The sequence below is a fragment of the Malaya genurostris genome, chromosome 3, assembly GCF_030247185.1.
Source record: "Malaya genurostris strain Urasoe2022 chromosome 3, Malgen_1.1, whole genome shotgun sequence".
NCBI lineage: Eukaryota > Metazoa > Arthropoda > Insecta > Diptera > Culicidae > Malaya > Malaya genurostris.
This window is the reverse complement of record NC_080572.1, coordinates 217,703,830-217,716,469: the sequence shown is the minus strand read 5'-3', so window position 1 is coordinate 217,716,469 and position 12,640 is coordinate 217,703,830. Positions and strand designations below refer to the sequence as shown.

Below are 12,640 nucleotides of genomic sequence, written 5' to 3'. Positions count from 1 at the left end.
CTGCAAATGAGGATCATGTATACATTTGAATTGGTTCAAGATAATGGATGAAAGGTAAACCAGTCATGATAACTGAAATATCAATTAAAAACTAAACATTCCAGCTTGCTGGTGATAATCGAAAACCCAAATGAGAGCCTCCGCTCTCTATTTATAATTCTGGCCTGAGAGAGTTTTGATTATCGAGTTTATGTCCATGCCTATTCATTCTAACTTGCTCACTACCAACAGTAAAGACAATGAAGCAGGTAGACTACTTGGCACTTGAAGCAAAATTTCAAGTGACTAGGTACGGTTATTCAATTGACGATGATTTCTGGGAGCTTCGTTTGCATATGGCAACAAAAGTCAAATGGATATGCTGACAGTCAATGGTCATTAATTTCATTTTCATCTAATAATATAAATAACGCTTTACCGCACTGGTCCCGATGTTCAACAGGATGAATATAAGAGATGGTCGAAAATCATTGAGAGGACCTTCCACCAACAGTAGAAATAACAGACCATCTGCATGGTATAAAGTCTCAAGCGCCCTGTTCGGGTCGCTATTAGTTATTTTTCAGACTCTAAACCTAAATTTCAGATTCAGAATTTTGTTTAGTTTAGTTTAGTTTAGTTTCATATTACAGGGCCAGAATTTCTCCGGATTCTGGATGTGGCTTCTTGACTAGACTTTGGAGCATAATTTAATTACTTAATTTATGTTCGGGATTCGAATTCAACTTCAGAATTCATTTCCTGAGCTCTGATCGTAAAGGAGCTAAAATTGAAACTTGGACTATGGAGCTAGGTTTTGAAAATGGATTCATTTCTTTTATTTCAGATTCGGAATTCAAGTTCCAGAATTCATTTCGAGAAATAAATTCGAAACCCGAAGTTCTGAAAACGAGTTCAGTTTCTCAATTCTACACTCTTAGAAAAAAATAAATTTATGTTTGACGTAAATTCAAGCATGCCGTAATTTTTCCATCTACAAATATGAAAAAATAAAATTTACTTCAGTTAAATTAACTGTGAAGTTAATGATATGACTTATCTTTACATGCTTTGAATTGTGAATGTAAGTGAATCGCGACGCTCCTTTTATGTGCATCTATTAAGATGTAAATTTTTCTAAGTGTGTAGATCAAAATTCATTAATTCAGAATTTGATTGATCTTTGATTTATTGTTCTGGATTCCGAAACTGAATTTTGCAGCTAAATTCTGAGCCTGTACCAGATTTTGAATTTAGTTCTTGAATCCAGTTCCAGAATTCAGTCCTGCTCTGAAATGTTGGTTCTGGTGTAACAGATCGGCTGAAAAGTTCGTATCGTTTCTATGAGAGAGCGCCACTAGAATTAAATCCATACCATTTTCAGTTAGTACCAACCTTCAAAAGATACGTGTATAAATTTGACAGCTGTCTGATTATTAGTTTGTGAGATATTGCATTTTGAGTGAAGCTACTTTTGTTATTGTGAAAAAAATGGAAAAAAAGGAATTTCGTGTGTTGATGAAACACTACTTTTTGATGAAAAAAAGTGCCGCCGATGAGTGTTATCCAGACTCTGCACCGGGCGAAGCAACAATTCGTAAGTGGTTTGCAAAATTTCGTACTGGTCATATGAGCACCGAAGACGATGAACGCAGTGGACGTCCAAAAGAGGCTGTTACCGATGAAAACGTGAAAAAAAACAAAATGATTTTCAATGACCGTAAAGTGAAGTTGATCGAGATAGCTAACACCCTAAAGATATCAAAGGAACGTGTTGGACATATTATTCACGAATATTTGGATATGAGAAAACTTTGTGCAAAATGGGTGCCGCGTGAGCTCACAATCGATAAAAAACAACAACGAATTGATGATTCTGAGCAGTGTTTGGAGCTGTTATATCGAAATAAAACCGATTTTTTTCGTCGATATATAACAATGGACGAAACATGGCTCCATCACTTCACTCCGGAGTCCAATCGACAGTCAGCTGAGTGGACTGCACGCGATGAACCGAACCCAAAGCGTGGAAAGACTCAACAATCGGCCGGTAAGGTTATGGCGTCTGTACTTTTGGATTCGCATGGTATAATTTTCATCGACTACCTTGAAAAGGGAAAACCCATCAACAGTGACTATTATATAGCGTTATTAGAGCGTTTGAAGGACGAAATTTCAAAAAAACGGCCTCATTTGAAAAAGAAAAAAGTTTTGTTTCATCAAGACAATGCACCGTGTCACAAGTCGATGAAAACCATGCTGAAATTGAACGAATTCGGCTTCGAATTGCTCCCTCATCAACCGTATTCTCCAGATTTGGCCCCCAGTGACTTTTTCCTGTTCTCAGACCTCAAGAAAATGCTCGCTGGTAAAAAATTTAGAAGCAATGAAGAGGTAATCGCTGAAACTGAGGCCTATTTTGAGGCAGAGGACAAATCGTACTACAAAAATGGTATCGAAAAGTTGGAAGATCGCTATAATCGCTGTATCGCCTCTGATGGCATTTATGTTGAATAATAAAAACGAATTTTGGCAAAAGAATGTGTGTTTCTATTAAACGATACGAACTTTTCAGCCGAACTGTTAGATGAATAAACAATGGCAAAAAGTACTCAACAGATGCAAACATCGGATAAATTCCACAAAGTGTCCTTTTTAGAACCATTAAAATATTACCAGTTGTTTTCTGCTGAGTATGTTAATGTACGAAAAAAAACTACTCTAACATTATTTGTTTGCTTTTTATCTCACATTTATTCCGTGTTATTCAATTGTACGTTTGTTTGTCGTCAATAAGTCTTTAGTATAGATGCACCGTTACAATTCTAGAAGCCAAGCAGTAAAAGATGCAACACAATTTAATAATTCAAAACTTTATGTCTATCTATAATCAGATGTGTGAATGAAGCATGCCATTGTTCTTCGTATTCACGTTCTCCAGTTATACCTGTGACATTACCCGCACATCTTTTTGTGAATTTAGAACTTGAAACCAGAAGTCATATACAGTTGCAATCTATGGATGCCATATATCATAAGACCTTTTGGAATGTTCATCCTGAGATTGTAAAAATCGGTTCAATCATCTCAGAGATATCAAAATGAGTTTGATTTTAACTTTTGAAACCTACCATCAGTTTATCTGTAGTAAGTTTTGAAGGAGCGGGTAGGGTCTAAGATATTTTTTTCTTTGTATTTTCTTGTAGTAAAACATTTCAAGAATATTCTGTGAAATGTTCAAGCCTATCGGAACAAAACTCTGGCGGTTTTGGGCCTTTATCTTTTCTTATCTTATACTGCGAAAAAGGGGCTCATACAGGGGGTGTTTTCGGGATTCAAACCCCCTGTGATAGTCAAAAAATATAATATTATAAAACATTTTTTCTTTGAATATTAATGTGAAATATTAAATGAATAGTTTCCAACAAGCCACTTTATTAACCAAAATCTTTTCATGTAATTATATACATATTGCCATTCGTGTATAAATTGACGCGCCTGCTGCGAAAAGGTAAGAGCTCAACGCACAGGCCAAAGAATTCTGCTTCGATTGACTTGAACATTTGACAACACTTTCTAGAAATTTTTTATTATGACAAAATACAAAGAAAATTAATACAATACAAAGAAAAAAGATTTTTTGATAGTATTAGATCTACGCGCCCACTAGAAAAACTTGTATTTTGTTTCGATTATAACGGTTTTAACCTCAAACCTTCGGGCCAGAAACGGATTTTGAATCGAACGGGCTGTATGAAGGGCATCGTCTAACCCATCACGCTATAACTGTCCCCTGTGAAAAATAAATTGTTTCCTCTGATTTCATAGACAATGCGTTTTCCTCGAAAGCAGGTTTTGAAAGTCGGTTTCCATTGTTTTTTCAAAATTTTTTTACTAATTTTTTTCAAATATTGCACACACTTTTTACATGTAAATTACCAGATCTTAACTCAGTATTTTTCCACAAAAATGCTTTGTATTATCCAAAACATTTTAAATCATTTTTGAACGATAGCTCAAAAAATAATTCGTTAATATTGTGTTTTTATTCATCCGTTGCGCCATACATCCTATTTTCTAACTTTCTCGAATCTAGTGATAGGTGGTAAACAGAAGTGGGTTATACATCGTACATGTGCTGGCAAGGATTAAGAAAGCACAACTATGCGGTTTAGTACTCGCGTTAAAGAAAATAATAGCCGATACAGAAGCTTGCTTTTGAAAACGTCACCGAGTCCATCAGCACCAATCACACAAACACCGATTGAGAAAAATCATAGCCACTTTACGCGAAATATGGCAGAAAGAATTTCAATGTGTGCCCTATTTAGCTTGAATATAATACACAGAAGTAACAGGAGTGCAGGATTTTGCTACGACAATTCTAACGTACCATTTAAGCACTGCGCTTGCTGTGCGTTCGAGACGTGACAAACTGTACGCTTCTGTTACTTTCAAAAATCAAATTCATGCTAAATAGTGTTTTATTTGATGTAATCTAAATATTACATGAGCATCATCAACAGCATCAACCAGCTGGAAGTAAAACAAAATCTTTTGTTGTTATGATCACTATTTGGTGTGGAATATTTTTTCACCAACTATGAATTGCTTTGTGAATGCTGTTAAATTAACATTATCAATGTGATTGCGATACAAACTGATTATTTTCATCTAAAATCCATTCCCGTTATCTAGTATTCATTTTATTGCAAACATGTATTGAAACTAACTTTGGTGATAAGGAGTGTTAAGGGAGAATTCCTGAAAGTTAAAAATTAACGTCGGCTGCCGACTCTTCTTTTCCTATCCATGACTTATTGATCAAAAATCTTGCTGTTGGGTGATTTTTCTCTTTGTTTTTTGTCGACAATAGAGAGAGAGAGAATGAAAAAAATACCCAAATACTAGTCAATTAATCTTTTCTCCATGTATGTAGGGTAGTTTAATAGTTAAATTTCCTCGGTTAGGAGTTAGCTACGGGTTTGAGTCCCGTATCTGCGGTAACATTTTCGCGGTTTTCATTACATAATTGCATTCGCATGTCAATTTTCCAATCAATTTTCCCCGTTAGATACTGATCATATTTAAAACTAGCTCAAGGCGGCTCTAAGTCTCAACAAAGACTAAAAAACACCAATCATTAAATTATTTGGACATAAGCCTTAAAAGTCGAGAAATTCGATGAACAAGTAGAGGTACTCCATTCCAAGTGTTGCAGTTTCAGCAGTTCTCCATTCCGAAAAATATACAACTCGAACGGTAAATTCAATGAATCATTCAGAAAATTTCACAGAATATTCTCAACTAAATTTCAAAGACATTGCGAGGTGGATTTTTAGATATTCATCACCGCTTCGAAACAAATTTGATTTGAAGCGGGAAAGTATTCAGAACCTTATGTCTCAATCGTACTGTCCTCAGCCCTTAATTCAATCATGTAAAATTTACACGTCTATTTGAAAAGCTGTGTACACATAGTTGAATGTGAGTTTCAGTCATTTTACGAAGTACGTGCTTATGAATTGAGTCATATGTGGATTTGCGACACCTGTGAATTTCATAATTTTTTGCTCTGTATATTTTCCATAGAAGTTATAGAATCACTTGAAAAAAATACATCAAAAATGAACTTACCTTGTGTCAGCTACATTTTTAGAAACGTTAGCTCGGTCATTACTTCTAAAAATGTACACTTCATTACTTCTAAAAGTAGTACAAAATTATTCCAAGAAATCAACATCAGTATTGTTCAGATTTTGGAATCTGTACTGATAAGCCAAGAACTAAATGACACAATTAGTGGAAATAAGCATATGCGCTCAGAATAAACCGATCACCCTAGCGGTTCTAAAACCTCAAATCACTACGGCCTGAAAGCTTTTCATCAGTAACGACGTTGAACTTCGGTGCAAAAAGCAAAACGTTAACGGTTCGTGTTGAACCGCGAGGTAGCATTAGTAGATCAATAAAAACTGCTAATGCAACGGATCAATTAAAAACGAAACGTAAAAATTAGAGATCAATATTCTGCTGACCCTGCGCTGCGCATTCAAGGAGAATTCCATCTACATTGTGCAACATCAAAGTGATCTGAATAATCGATTTTTTCTAGAACCAGTAAATATATTTTAAAAAAATCTGCGAAATTTGCTTCCATTGAAATAGACGAATCGGCAGTTTTTCTCTTGTTAGTTTCGTCTCGTACAGTTCTGCGGTTGGACAATTCTATTGTCTTCCGTTCTCTGGATACCAGCGAGAAAATTTATTTAGAAGTTGGAAAATTTATTTTGTGCGCCGTGGCAACGAGCAGCAAAAGTGTTGCATTCTTTTGAATTCCTCCAAGAATATAAAATATAGCTCTCGAACTATTTTGGATAGTTTCTTATACTGAAATGCTAGTTTCAGTATAAACTTTATTTGCTCCGTGCACTGTTCTGTTTCCAGCTTTATTTATTGGTTTTTTATAATATTTTCGTCGTGAATAAACTGTACAAGAGAGAAGGAAAGTTGTTAGTTTTATTTGTATTCTAGTCATAATCTAGTTATTTCTCTGAAATGACATTACACTTTTTAAAGGCGTTTTATGTTGTTTTCCTAATTTTTTTAAATATATAAAAAAAGGTTTTGAATTCGCCTAGAGGCCTAGAGGGCCGAGTGTAATATACCATTCGATTCAACCATTGACGAACTGAGCAGATGTCCGTGTGTGTGTGTCTGTATGTGCAATGTTTATAAAGAGGCCGAAATCTCAGAGATTGCTGGACCGATTTTGATCAAACTAGTCGCAAATGTTAGATCTTCTTATCTGCCTGAAAGCTATTGAATGATTTTTGAATCGGATGTTTACTTTTCGTGTTCAGTTTTCACGCAGATTTCACAAGTAAGTGGCTATTCAACAAGCCTTAGATTGTTAAAATCCGTCCATTTTTAACACAGATATCGATATTTTGTGTAAACGATGCTTGGGAGCAGTGCTGTAGAACTTCATTCAATTCAATTGAAATAGAATCTGTGCACACACTGACGATCGCTCTACTGCAGTAAACTTCACATTCTAACACACACCCTTCGCAGTCGCATCGAATGGGCATCATCCCGTCCTTCATTCGTTTCTCTTTATACCGAAACTTAGTTTAATCACCGTCAGTTTATCTCTTGAAGTAACAAAATATCTTTTAAAATTAAATGAAAGAGTGGATTCATGTGCGGTTCATTTAAATATTCGAATTGGTTCAAGATAATTGATGAAAGGTAAACTAGTCCTGATAACTGAAATATCAATAACAAAATAAACATAACTCTTTCAGTTTTCATTTTTAATATTACGAAACACATCTCAATCCATTGCAAACAGTCGAAATTACCGATTTTAGTCTACTAGTAATAATTGAAAACTCAAATGAGAACCGCCATCTTCTACTTATCATTATGATTGAAGAGAGTTTTGGTTATCGAGTTGATGTTTATGCCTATTCATTCGCACTTGCTCACTACCCACAGTGAAGACAATGAAACAGGTAGACTACTTGGTACTACAAACTGAGCAAGTGAAACTTCAAGTGACTAGCTATGGTTATTCTATTGACGATGCATTTTGGGAGCTTTGGCAACAAAAGTAAACTGAATGAGAAGGGATATGTTGACAGTAAACGGCCACAAATTTCATTTTCATCTAATAATATTCGATTGAAATGAAGTTTTACCGCACTGCTTGGGAGCAAAGTGAAACACGATTTTTTTAATACCTAAGTGCTAAAATTGAAACGAGGTAATTGTTTCTAAGCTTCAAATATACTGTGTACAGCATCTCTTTGCATGACATTTCACCTCATTTCAATTTTAGCTCGGTTCAATTTTGGCAACATAATCAATTAAATATGACTTATGTATTAGAAAGATGGCAGTATTTTCAAGCCTTAGATTGTTAAACCAGTATTCGGGTTTCGATCCTGAAAGGTACCCAAAACTTTTATTCGAAACGCTACATTTTTTCCAAAAATGTCGAAACTAAGGAAATAGTTTCCAATCTCTTATGTGAATTTAATCGACTTCGACTGCAATTCCGAAAGGTCAAAATGAGTTTCTTAGACAAATTAAAAAAGAGGTCCCATACAGAAAATAATTAATGAAAACTCATCACCCTCGGATATTCCGGAATCGGAGTCGGATGAAATTCACTAATATTTCATCCGACTCCGATTCTGGAATGTCCGAGGATGATGAGTTTTCAATAGTTTTGGTTCGTTTGGTTTGAGAAATGTTGCCGAATATGTGACATAAACGCTGAAGCATGCTGTTGTAAACTACTCGGCGAATTAATCGGAATTAATTGGTGTCAAAAATGAGTCCAAATTTGTGTCAGAAATTATTTTAAGATTTTTTTTATCATACTTCCGTTCTCTCTCCAGAATATATTACGATTTCTATAGCATGTTTGACACGCACACATAGAAACATAATCCCCGAAAGAAAAGATACTTGCGATAATCTCATAACGAGACTAGTTGAGTCAACATTCGACGATATCCTAAGCTTCTCATCACGACAAATCCACCATGTACCGGACGTTCGTGTGCACAGCAATAATCGTCCAGAAGCATAACTATTGTTGGTACTATTGGCGATCAATAACAAAGGTCTCGACTTTCAGCCAATTCGGCGACCACTCACAAAGGAAATGTTTTATCTGTCGAAAACGCCTGGCCACTCCTGGTGTCTCCAAAGCCATAGGATACATCGGAAAACCAAACGCAACGACGACAGAAATAAAACCAACAATCACTGAAGTTTTCCGTTGGCTCAAACAATTCATTGCACCGTACGTACGTACGTACTCAGACCGACTCTGACTGCGAGGGAAAAGCTCCTACACGTATTGACTATTTTACAGTTGGTTGAAGCGTTTGATGGGGGACGGGTTTCGAACCGGGCGTTGCACAAAATTTTCGCTCATCGATCGAAAAGTAAACTTGTCTGGGGTTCAATTAAAAAAAATATATAGGTGCAACGATTTGGTGGAATGCAAGAAGGGTACTCTTCCATTGAAGCCATTTCGATAGATTCGTTCAACACGCTCGATGGATGGAATTCGGGGTGACATCCGATGGAATTTCGAGGTTGTTGGATTGAACCAGGACGATACACTCTCTGAGTTCAAGATAGCACTACAAGATCTATATCATAGATCAGTACATCAAAACCACATCAGGAACGGTAAATTTCGTTAGAATAGAAGGATGCTGATCTGACCACTTTTGGAGTAAACAATAATAATACGATATCAGAAGAACTAATTGGCAATTGACTACCAGAATCGTTCAGGATTGATATATGTATTGAATCCATAGCACAATGTTTGTTAGATAATCAAATGAAACACTTTTCTTTTGTCTTAGTATTGATCGGTTCCATTCTATGGTTAAGATTAGACTTGTAATGATTGGCTTCTGCAGCTAGGAAAAATCAGGTTTGGATATGTTTAAATATGTTGTTTGAAGTTAACGAAGATGTTTATACAACCGAAGAGATAACATTAGTACGAATTGGCATTTCATTCGATCGTTTCATGTCGATAGAAGCTTCACTGCGTTGTATCATTCTGAAGCTGGAATTTTCCATATAGGGTTGCGGTACTTTTAATCATCTTTGATCCATCGTTCATCTTGTATATGGATGCCAAAGCGGTGAAATCTCGGATTATGAATGCTTGTGAGTTTTCCAAGAAATTGTGATTCGGAATTTAAAAATATTTGAATGAAAAGGAATTCCCTGGATTTTCTTTTAAGTTGGAAAGGTTTCAAATGTATTTTGTTCTTTCCATTGAATATGTAAAACGATGTTTTAAATCTTGAATTTCAAATTTGTAGGAAACGGCTGTAATTGCTCACTATGTAATTGATTTTATAACAATTCTCCTCAATTTTTCTAAAATCCATGCCCCCCTTCGTTAATTTCGGCCCATTAGAAGTTGTTTTTTTTATTGTTTGTGAGTTCGAACTTGAAAATCATGCAAATATGACCCTAATCTGGACATATTGACTATTCGATTAATTTTTAAATATGATTGAAAGTTTTTGATCAATATTTGTCAAGATGGAAAAAATTAACAGATTTCACTTGAAATCACAAATTTTGGATTGTAGTGGATGCACCAAACTAAGAACTTATTCTAGTCAACTATTTTTTTTTATGACAGACGACTTTTCAATTGTAATCTCTACTAGATTTTGCTACGACCATTAAGCAATCATTTGCTTCCACTATACTGTGATTTTTGTTAGTAGAAAAAAGTGTAAGCCTACTTGTCTTTTGGTCGGGAATGAGGGAACGTATAAACTTATCTATATATATATATATATATATATATATATATATATATATATATATATATATATATATATATATATATATATATATATATATATATATATATATATATATATATATATATATATATATATATATATATATATATATATATATATATATATATATATATATATATATATATATATATGCAGAGATCATTCTTTGTAATCGCATCACGTAAGAACGGATGGACGGATTTACATGATTCTTTTTGATTAGTTACCACCCCCACCGGGTTCGTACATCAAAAATATTAAGAAAACTTGCCGGAAAAGTGGGAAAATCTATAAAGTTGTTTTGTATGGACAATGGAATTTTCCGTTGAAAATGTCGTCAAGGATTGCTAGAGCTACGATTGATGTTTGGCGCGCAACGAGTTGCATAAGTGTTTGGTCGTCGAAGAAAAGGAAACTAGATCGTTGAAAAAATCGTTTGGCGCGCAATGCGTTGTTTTCTGTGGAGATTTCAATGCGTATTTGATCGATGTGATTAATCATTTCGAACCACGTGCTTAAAGGTGTATCAAAATAATTGAACAAATGACATAATTGCGTAATACTAACCAAATAAATGTTTTATTAAAACCATTGTCGGTAGGAGAAAAAAATCTAATATCGTATACCAGTCAACAAATCAGCAAATTGTGGAACGAATTGACGAATGGACTGTACTGTGCAAGGTTCAAAGAATAAAGAATTTATCTTTCACGAGAATTAATTTATTAAGGCGCGTATTATGAGTGCTAATTAGATACTACAGTCTAATACGATCTCTGTAATGGAATGAGATTTTTTCAGTTTGTGAAGAACATCAAAATTTGACCGATCAGGAAGAAAACTAAAATCAATGCGGGACTTCAGTTCCATTGCCATGAGTACAGATGCAGAGTCTCATAACCATAAGTGCATATCGTAAATATATTCCTCTTCAACATTGTATTAATTTTTCCAATAAGAAACTCAGGATTATATTTTCAATAGCCGGAGTAGCAGGTAGTGAATATTAATAACAATTTATATTACCCACAAGTTATCGGGTCAATTTGGTCACATGCAATGTGTAAAAGAAAGTTGGATGTTATAACGCAATTACTGAACATTCAACAGTCTCTTCAGCCAACCAAAAGTTTCACAGTATCTGAAAAATATTCATTTTCTAACTGCTTTAAAGTACGCGTGGCATATTTTGGAAACTTGACCGTACAGAACAAGTTCTTAGCGAACTTTGCACACTGTTCATTAGCTTTGAATGCTGCTTAAGCAAAATCATTTTCTTTTTTACGACCTTTTGGCTACTTGAGATAAATACAGATTGTCAATATAACATACTCTGCCTAATGAGCAACACTAGGAAATAAACTCTCTAACAATGTGTTATATTTTCTCAATACAAAATTCTGATTAGTGAGCATTTTATCGATTTAGGGGTTCACACCACTGTAGAATTTTCAAAAAATCGAAAAATTTTTTTTCATTGCAAAAGGTAATGTATGATCTTAAAAATAATATTCCAAAAGATGAAAAGCGGGAAACATTTCTAGACGTCGTAATTTCGATTATGAGATACGATCTTACAGCACCGAAAACTTTAAACGCGTTTATCTCAGAACCACGTTTTTTGAGCTGGCCGGAAACATAAGTCAAGTAAATCTTTACCAATCGGTTCAAAAATTTTACAGAATATTCTCGATAGTTATCTCCACAGCCCCCCCCCTCCCCCTTGGAAGATTTTTAATATTAAGTCCATGTATAACATAATTTATCTTTAAAATTTTTGCGCCTTCCCTACCGTTTGATACCCCCTCCCTTCCTTGAACCCCTCCCCCCTTGAACCCCTCCACACCTTGAAATTTTTTCAACATTTTTAGTACTTCGCTAAGTTCATATGAAGTTAGCGAAGTTCCCATCCCAAATATGCTTCAAAACAAATCGAAACCCAGTGAATAATTTGTTGCTAATTAGTTACGGAAAATTTTGAATTTGTTGCTAATTTTTTTTGAGTACTTTGCTAACTTTATATGAACTTAGCGAAGTATTCAAAAAATTAAAAAAAATAACAAATTCAAAATTACCTTAACTAATTAGTTACAAATTATTCAATGGGCTTCGATTTGATTTGAAGCCTATCTGGGAGGGGGGCTTCACTAATTTCATATGAACTTAGCAAAGTACTAAAAATGTTGAAAAAATGGAGTAACAAATTCAAAATTACCGTTACTAACTAGCAAGGACTTATTCACTGGACTTCGATTTGTTTTGAAGCTTATTTGGGAGTGGGACTTCACTAACTT

The 12,640-nt window shown here is 34.7% G+C and overlaps 1 protein-coding gene across 6 annotated transcripts in view; it reads left to right on the top strand.

Annotated features, from left to right (window-relative positions):
• LOC131438930 (homeobox protein 5) overlaps positions 1-12,640 on the top strand; it is a 260,066-nt gene that overhangs the window by 52,079 nt on the left and 195,347 nt on the right. The window lies entirely within an intron of this gene.